This window comes from Stegodyphus dumicola, chromosome X2, assembly GCF_044657685.1.
Source record: "Stegodyphus dumicola isolate Sdum_Otavi_A_Nest chromosome X2, ASM4465768v1".
In the NCBI taxonomy this organism is placed as follows: Eukaryota; Metazoa; Arthropoda; class Arachnida; order Araneae; family Eresidae; genus Stegodyphus; species Stegodyphus dumicola.
This window is the reverse complement of record NC_140781.1, coordinates 177144226-177153963: the sequence shown is the minus strand read 5'-3', so window position 1 is coordinate 177153963 and position 9738 is coordinate 177144226. Positions and strand designations below refer to the sequence as shown.

Genomic DNA, 9738 nt, shown 5'->3' with positions numbered 1-9738 from the left:
TGAAAAATATGGTATAGCCTCTTGAATTACCAATAAGCATCATAGAATATGTTTCCTGCCCTCTTATTTTTGTTTATAATTAAGGTCTCCCACTACGTTACACACCCAAATTTTGAAAAAATGGTACAAATAAATTAATCGTTGGCATTATTTAGCAGAATACTTCTTAAAATGATAGAAATAAGAGATAAACATGTTATCAAAGTAAAATTTCTGGTTTTTTTCGTTACATTTCGGGTTAAAAATGTGTTACACTAGAGGACTACTAGATATGTTCCCATAAAAATATTTATCAATATTTTACTTTTATTTTTGCCACTTACATTTATTAAAGTATAAAGAATTAAACGGACTAAAATCTAAGTGATAACATTCACTTAAAATTATGTTTATTAAATGCACTTATAAATTAAGTACATGCATTAGCTCTTTCTCGAGACATTTTTATCTTTTCATTTACAAAATTGTCTACAAAAATTTGAAGTGTGTGCATAAACCTTAACTTTTAGTTCATTTGATTCACAATCATAATATTGTATAGAATAGTTGTGGAAAGTTTCATAAAACTACTGTAGCAATACTTTATGTTACGGTTTTTTTCATAATAGAAAAGTTATTTGTTTACTCTTGTTCCTCATTCGTGATGGTCTTTTATAGGGCTCTGGCACTTCTACTTTTAGAAATTAAGCCCTGCTCAGGTGTACATCAATTACCGAGGAATGTGGACGAACTCAGGGTCACATTATAGGAGAGTACTGCAAGCATATCACTCAAAATGACCCAAATGCTGATGCAAATCTGCGTCATATATTGCAGAAAGGTAGCCGAAATGGCCAGAAACATCTTAAAAATGTGCTGTTCAAAACACAAGAGCCTGAAGAGAGAAATGGCATTTTTGTCTTACATGGCATTGCATACTGCATACTGCATATTTACATATCATATATTTGAGTAATATTTCATGATATTGGTTTCATTCTCAAAATCGCAACAGTTGCAAGAAAGAAATGGTATTGTTATTACTATTTACACATTTTCCAATCATGTCTATGTATATGTCTGCCTGTCTGTTATATCTAAGCATCTATTTGTTTGTATGTATAAATGCGTATCTCTAGAATCTAAGTGTCTTGTTTGAGCTCTGCCTTAACGCTTTATCGCCAGTTCTTACGGCGTACCTATTCAAATCAATCATTTAAAATCAAATCACTTCATCTCATTGTTAACAGAAGTTATCTTGAACTGTGTTGTGTAATTTGAAGAAAAAGGCTAGAGGGCGCTGTTGCTCGCTTAGTTGGAGAGAATAAAGTTTGTTCATGTTGAAGGCGGCGGCCTAAGAATACGCTCTGTATATAGTAATTAAAATATTGTCAAAAATGAAAAAGTGTTAAAATTAGTAAACCCACTGAACCACCATCATCTGATTTGGAGATGCACATAATTATTAGATGGTGCATCGGCGTAAGGAATTAAGGCTTTGTGAAGATTTTAGGTGTTCGATCCAAGTGTTTCGATTTCAATGGATATTTCATATTCAAATGACAATGGAATTCCAAATAAAGGTAGGGAAATCTTAAATTAATTATTTAGTGATTATTTGTAGTACATTAGTAAGTATTTATTATTGCTGTCGTGGGTGTATTTAAATTAAATAAAATGGAAGAGAAGTTAGATAGATTGAAACGTAAACGTTCCACATTGAGATTGTCTGTTACTAGGTTAATTAAAGTGATTGAAGATAAATTAAAAATTGAAGGGGAGGAAAATTCGATTAAAGAATTACGAGAATTGTTTGAATTATTAACCGAAAAGAAAAATAATTTAAGAACGCTTGATGATGAAATACAAGAGTTAATTGATGTTAACTTAATTGAAGAAGATTGTAGTATAAGCGAAGAATACAATGACAAATGTATAATTGCTTGTAGTCAAATTAAGCAGTTTCTAGGTACGGTTACCGCAGTACCGCCAGCGAGGAATCCCCAAAGTTCTGATTTAAACCAGTCTAGTGGTAATGGAATTTTGCATGTAAGTTCCAGTTCTAGTGGGAGTAGTACGCTGAAATTACCAAAATTAATGATTGATAAATTTTGGGGAGACCCCAAACAATGGAATGAATTTTGGAATAGTTTCGAAAATTCGATACATAAAAACGAAACGCTTTCAAAAATACAAAAATTTGTATACATAAAAACACTCTTAACGGGACAAGCTGCGAATGTTGTGTCAGGCTTTGAGTTAACAGAAAGTAATTATGATAGATGTGTAGCATTACTAAAGGACAGATATGGTCGAAAAGACCTGATCATTAATTCATTCATGAATAAAATTCTCAATTTAGAAGCTGTTAAAAATTCTGCTAACGTAAAGGCTTTACGTAAATTATATGACGAATTAGAAGTTTCGATTCGTAATTTGGAAACTTTAGAAGTAACTTCTGGCTCATATGGACATTTATTAATTCCAATATTATTAAAATTAATTCCGGACGATTTAGTTTTGGAATTTAATCGGCAAAGAGGATCGAAAGATAAAGTTGAAGTTTCGGAATAAACACAATTTATTAAAACGGAAATAGAATGCAGGGAAGTTTCAAATCTAGTATTAAGCGAAAGGAAAAATCCTGTGCCTCCGCGAGTCGATCAATCAAAATATGAAACTAGAAAATATGTAAAAAATACACCCACGGCTGCATTTCATACTGCAGTTAACCGAAAATGCATCTTTTGTGATAATTTGCACGAGTCATTTAAATGCGAAGTGAATGTTTCTGATAAATTAAAGAAACTAAGATCCGAAAACCGCTGCTTTTCTTGTTTTAAAAAATTCCTTACATCAGAAAGGTGCAGAAATAAAACTAAATGTAATAAATGTGGCGGTATGTATCACAATGAATCGATTTGTACTAATAAATCCCTTGTAAACAAAAAGTTGGAACAAGGTTATTCCAAAAACGAAACTGAATCTCTGACTTCTGAGGAAAGAAATAAAGTTCAAAACTTAAAATTGATTGCTTCTGTTCCTCAAGGTGATAATAATAATGACTGTAATGCCAGGGAAATATTATTACAAACTTGTACAGTTTATGCTTGTTCTAAGTATAAATCAAAATTAACTAGATTAATTCTTGATCAAGGCAGTCACAGATCCTTTATAACGAAAAAATTGGCCGACCATTTAAAACTTACTCCAATCCGTTATGAAAGACTCTGTTTATTCATTTGGTGCGACGAAGGCAATGAATCATTCCTATCCGGTCGTTGAAATCGAAATTCAGAATTGGAAACAAAATAATAAAATAAAAATTGAATGTTTGATCTCGGATGTTATTTCCTCGGCGTCCATCAGTGTGCCTAGTAAACAAATTGCAGACTTCATGGAGCATATGGGGTTGCAGATCGCCGATTGCGCAAGAAAAAATAACATAGATGTTGAGATATTAATTGGAGGGGATGAATTCTGGAATGTAGTTTATTCTGAAAGAATTAAAATATCTGAAGGGTTGTACGCAGTCAGTTCTGTCTTTGGTTGGGTTGCCGCAGGAATCGAGAAAAATAAAACAAACAAAAATTGTTCTGAAAATTTAGCGGTAATGACAAACACTGTTGTGTTGAAAGATTTAAGAGGTTTTTGGGAGTTAGAACAAACATATGGGAATTAATGATTCTGATGACTATTCCGATATTGACTGCGAAATAGTAGACCAGTTTGAAAGAAATTTGCAGTTTAAAAACGGAAGATATGAGGCAAATTTAATCTGGAAATACAGTCCGAATAATTTAGGAAATAATTTTGAGGTAGCTAAGAAACGATTCGCAAACCTTCACAATAAACTAAGTAAAACTCCGGAGATTTTTCGGGAATATAAAAATATAATTGAGAACCAGATATTAAAAGGAATTGTGGAGGAATGTCCAAATAATGATACAAATTTGGGATATTTTATGCCGCACCGAGCAGTGATACGACCTAGTAAAACTACTAAGGTAAGAATTGTGTACGATGCTAGCTCAAGGACAGAGGACACGAATTCGTTAAATGACTGCCTTGAATCGGGACCTAATTTAAATCCAAATATACTAGACATTATGTTAAATTTTCGTAAGTTTAAGATAGCGTTTTGTGGAGACGTTGAAAAAGCCTTTTTGATGATAGGAATTGCTGAAGGTGATAGAAAATTTCTAAAATTTCTTTGGTTTAATGAAAATAATGACTTCTTTAAGATTATGCAAATGTGTCGCGTAGCTTTCGGTTTGACTATATCTCCTTTCATTTTGGCCGCCACTATAAAATATCACATTCGAAAATATAAAGATAAAATGCCGGACAGTTTCCAAATGTTAAATTCTTCTGTCTATGTCGATGACCTATATTTTGGAGCAGGAACGGTTGAAGATGCATATCGGTTATCTGTAGATGCGGTTAATATATTTAAGGATGCTGGGATGAATTTCAGAAAATTAAGAACTAATTCTAAAGCATTAAACGATTTATGGGTCTCAGATGGGATTAAGGAATCAGACAACAAATTAACTAGTGAATCGAATTTCTTAGGCATGATTTGGAATTCCATTGAAGACGATATAAAGTTAAATTTAAAAAATTTAATTGACTTTTCTACTGGAAACGATTTTGCTACAAAAAGGAAACTTTTTCAAAGCATCGCCCAAATATACGATCCATTTGGATTTATTGCACCCTTTGTTATTCGGGCAAAAATTATTATGCAAGAAATCTGGTGTTCCGGTTCTGACTGGGATGAGGTCCTTCCTGCAGAGATTAAGGACAAATTCAACATTTGGCGGGAGGAACTTAATGATTTAACTGAAATATCGATACAGAGAAATTTCTTTGATGACGATCCAATGAATATAAGCCTTCACCTATTTTCGGACGCTAGTCCTAAAGCATATGGGGCCATCTCATATTTCAGATATTGTACGAGTGATTCTAAAATTAAAACTTCCTTTATCATGTCGAAATGCAGAGTTGCACCTTTAAGAGCAATCACGCTTCCTCGTTTAGAGTTAATGGGAGCACTCATGGCTGCTCGAATGTATAAATATTTGAAAAAATTGTTTGGTGATTTAATTGAGGATGTTTATTTTTGGAGTGATTCCGAAATCGCCATTACTTGGATTAAAGGTTCGCCAAATAATTGGAAACCATTTATCGCCAATCGTGTTACAGAAATACAGAGTATATGCAACAAAAAATTGTGGAACGATTGCGAAGGGAAACAAAATCCTTCCGATTTACTAACTCGAGGAATTAGTGCTCGGTCACTAATTAAGAATGATTTGTGGTGGCATGGGCCACACTGGTTACGTTTTCCTATTGAAAACTTTCCAAAACAAAAGAAATTAAAACCAAATTCAGAATCGTTGGAGTTAAGAAAAAGTATTATTTTGACTGCACCTGTAATTAACAATGAATCCCCAATTTTGCATATAGAAAAATTCAGTTCTTTAGGAAAATTACTTCGAATTACTGCCTATGTATTTAGATTTATTGGGAGGCTTCGGAAAAGGTCTACAGGGAATGGACCTTTGAATGCTTTTGAGATTAAAGCAGCTGAACATTATTGGGTAAAAATTACGCAACGAGAATCGTATCAAGCGGAAATAATTAAGTTATCAAATAAAAAATCAATTCTCGATTCTTCCATCAACTCCCTTAATCCAAGGCTTGATGAGGAGGGAATTCTTCGGTTGAAAGGTCGCATTCAATTTTCAGACTATCACGAGAATTTAAAACATCCTATTCTATTACCCTCAAAATGCAAGTTTACCGAGTTGATCATCATGGACTCGCATGAAAGGGTATTCCATGCTGGAGTTAATTCGACACTAACTCAGATCAGAGACAAATATTGGATCATTAAGGGAAGACAGCGTGTTAAGACTATCATCAGAAAATGTGTGATATGCAAACGATATAGTGCTCGTCCTGGGGTACAGGATATCGCTTCACTTCCTCCAGACAGAATTCAAGAGTCGCCTCCATTTGCTGTGACCGGGTTGGACTTCGCCGGTCCATTTTTTACGAAAGACAGGCAAGGTAAAGTTTACATGCTGTTGTTAACGTGTGCGGTCACTCGTGCCTTACATATAGATAGTAACTGATCTCAGCACTGAAAGTTTTTTGCTAGCTTTCCGAAGATTTTTAGCTCGCCGAGGACTGTGTACCACCGTGTACTCCGATAATGCCAAGACTTTTAAAAGAGCTGATAAAGAACTAAAACATATTTTTAAAACTTTGAGTGACTCATCTGTGAAAGAATTATTTTCTGCTACAGGCATAAATTGGAAATTTATTACTGAGAGGGGTCCATGGTGGGGAGGGTTTTGGGAGCGTATGGTACGAACCATAAAATCCAGCTTATGCAAAATTATTGGTCGAGCATCCCTTACTGTGAAAGAGCTTGAAATCGAGGCAATGATTAATTGTAGACCAATTACCTACGTGTTTACCGATCCCAATGAACCTTCTCCACTAACACCCTCTCATTTTCTGGTTGGTAGACGATTGCTATCTCTGCCTGCTAATAAAATAACATCAAATAATTTGACTGGGTCAAGAAATTCAATTATTAAACGATATAAATACCATCAAGATATTTTAAATCATTTTTGGAAGCGTTGGAGATCAGAGTATCTTTTTAATCTGAGATCTGCCAATATTTGTCCTCCACACTCTAACGCATCTCAGTTTAAAATCAACGATATTGTCTTGATTCATGACGACAAACATCCCAGAAATCTTTGGACAATAGGTAAAATTTTGGAATTAATGCCAGGCAGAGATGGTAAAATAAGATCTTGCATAATTAAAACACCTACTGGTACCTTAAAAAGGCCTATACAATTGTTATATAATATGGAACTTAACTAATGTTTGTATTTTGTATTTTTAGGTTTGATTCTCCTTACCTTGCTGATAGGTATCATTTAATGTTTTGTAAAATTTTATGTGCTTATAATTATGTATGCATGTGTTATATTTAACCATTTCTCCAGGATTTATTGTCGAAATATTAATTGAATATTCTAGAATATATTATTGAAAGATGAACTCTTCACCGAGTTCAGGTGGGGAGTGTTGTGTAATTTGAAGAAAAAGGCTAGAGGGCGCTGTTGCTCGCTTAGTTGGAGAGAATAAAGTTTGTTCATGTTGAAGGCGGCGGCCTAAGAATACGCTCTGTATATAGTAATTAAAATATTGTCAAAAATGAAAAAGTGTTAAAATTAGTAAACCCACTGAACCACCATCATCTGATTTGGAGATGCACATAATTATTAAAAACTGTTAACTAGCTCTGGATAATTCAGGTAGTCAAAGTACTTGTCGGTGGATCAACAAAGACTTGTGTTCGGATCCCAGAGCAAATGCAAACATTTATAGTGGTTCAAATATCTTTCAAAGATTTCTACAGCTACCTGAAAGTAATGAATATTCTTGAAGAAAAGCCAAACCAAAATATAAGAGTAAACGTCAACAGTTCGAATAAATACTTCTTTACGATCGATTATAAGTTTTCTTGTTTCTTAATACAATTATACTTATTTAAGTTGACCGCAAAAGGCACACTTTTCCCCACAAAAATTCATTACTCTAGATGCTCTTTAATTCAGATGAAAGCAATATTTTCGATTCGTTCGCAAAGAAATAATTTTCAACCCACAATCTTCCCATCTCTTTAATTCAATTAAACGCAAGATTTCAGATCCGTCCGCAGTCAAATATTTTCGTCCCAACTTTATTAAACGTTCAATATCAGCTTATTACTTCGTCATTTTCTTTTTCAAGATTCCTCAAAAGAGGATTTTTTTCCATTCTTTGCTTCATTGCTTAAGATGGGGGAGCTAATTTGAAGCGAACTATTCATTTAAATGAATATTTTCGGGAGAAAAAATAGATTATCGGTATTTCACTGTCTTTTCAGCAAAAAAAAATGTCACGGACATTAATTTTTCTTACACTGTATCAATTTTCAAATCACTCTGTCATTTTCCATTTGTTTAAACTTAAAATTCTCATAATCATCTTTCATTTAAATTAATTCCCCAGTTACTCGACTTAATGTCTCAAACTGAATTTTGATAAGGTTCTTATTTTCAAAACGAGAGCAAATCGTAGAATTTTATTTATTCTTTCTTAATGTATTGCTAAAAAATGTGTTCTTTGCATTAAAAATATGTATTATTATAATTATAGTTTAATTTCCATTAATCATATTTCGTAGTAATTTTTAGAAGAGAACAGCATTTTTCAGTTTACGTTTGACTTAACACAATGTCAATATAAAAAGAAAAAAAAATGTAAATATGAACTAACTAATTTATTTCATTATTATATTAATGTTTAACACATATTCTTAGCGCATGGTTTCTATTAATTCCTAGAAAGATATTAAAAATAATTTTGTGTTAAGAACAAATCATCTGAATTAAGAAAAGCATTAATGACATTAGTTTGTTCTCAAAAGTATCGCATTTCACAGAAGTTAACACAATATATTCTAGCATTAAAATTTCTTAAAACAGATTAAAGTTGTTATGTGTTTATAATAATGAGCTTTATAGATTAAATTTGCCCAGAAAACGCCCTGCTGCTGATATCAGCCAATCTCTTTCATCTCCCAATAATCTGAACTGTAGCTGTTACTGCACTGTCTTTGCCATAGCACGTTTTCAGGTTCTTCTACTTAAATACGGAAGACACGATGATGGACTAACGTTTGTTAAAGCGTACTTACTGCACTAAAATCCCGTGAAATGGTATCAGGAGATAGAACAATGACGTTTAAAAATTACGCAATAGCTTATTATGCGTTTCTTGCTCCATTTTTCATGTAAAGTTTGGCTTAGTACCTTTTTCGTTACAAACATCGCCGTTCGACGAATGTATAGTATTGTTACGAAATGCCCAGCTACGGTAAGATTGCTTCCTAGCAAATCGGTTTTATGGTTGCCAGAAAATGACAAGGGAGGGCAGGGTTGCCCTGTTTGGTACGAAATCGCCCATTTGGCGACATGCCATAGACGGATGGAGAACGTTCTAGAACGAATTCTTACAGGTTTGGCTCAGAAAGTTCTCGAAGGCAGTCCAAAAGCTATATAAACCCCGCCTGTACGCGAAGTAGCAGTCTAGTTTCGAGTGTATCGCGAGTTGGTGCATCGAGAGTGTGCATCGTTGAGGCTATAGAGTACAGCGTAAAGTATCGCGAGTTGTAGTGTGGAGAACCTCGAGAGTACGTTGAATTCCGAGTACGACCGAACCGAGTCGGGAGCTGTACTCTAGTGCTTTGCCATGAAGCTGTCTTCACCGTTATAGCCGATAGCCTGAATTCCATGTTGCTGTTTGTTTCAGCGTGTTTGTCGTAGTTTTTCGACGAGTGTAAACGTGTTTTTGGAGCTGTCCTGAATAATACTGGTTAATAAATTGTAGTTTCATTCTTCATCAAGTGTTGTCGTTAATCACTCCCAATCCACGAACCCTTAGAACGCAACGGTATAAATTTTGTTGCACTTACATTTAATTTCTTTAAGAACTGCGCAATACATTTCGTTCGCGATATTTCCTAAAATGGCTATAATTTTTGCTAGATGCATTAACAGAATCTCTACCTTAGGTTCTTTTTCTGTTAAGACTGGAATATAAAGAGATAAGGTAAGAAAAGACTTCTCCTTTTCTGAGTTATTCTACTGTTTATAATGAAACGATAAAATGAATTAT

The 9738-nt window shown here is 33.8% G+C and overlaps 1 long non-coding RNA gene across 1 annotated transcript in view; it reads left to right on the top strand.

The window, feature by feature from the left end:
• Nucleotides 1-1367: 1367 nt before the first annotated feature.
• LOC146992983 (uncharacterized) overlaps nucleotides 1368-9738 on the top strand; it is a 186514-nt gene continuing 178143 nt past the window's right edge. Inside the window, exon 1 of the long non-coding RNA XR_015039037.1 lies at nucleotides 1368-1562. This is a non-coding gene — a long non-coding RNA (uncharacterized LOC146992983). The remainder of the gene's footprint in view (nucleotides 1563-9738) is intronic.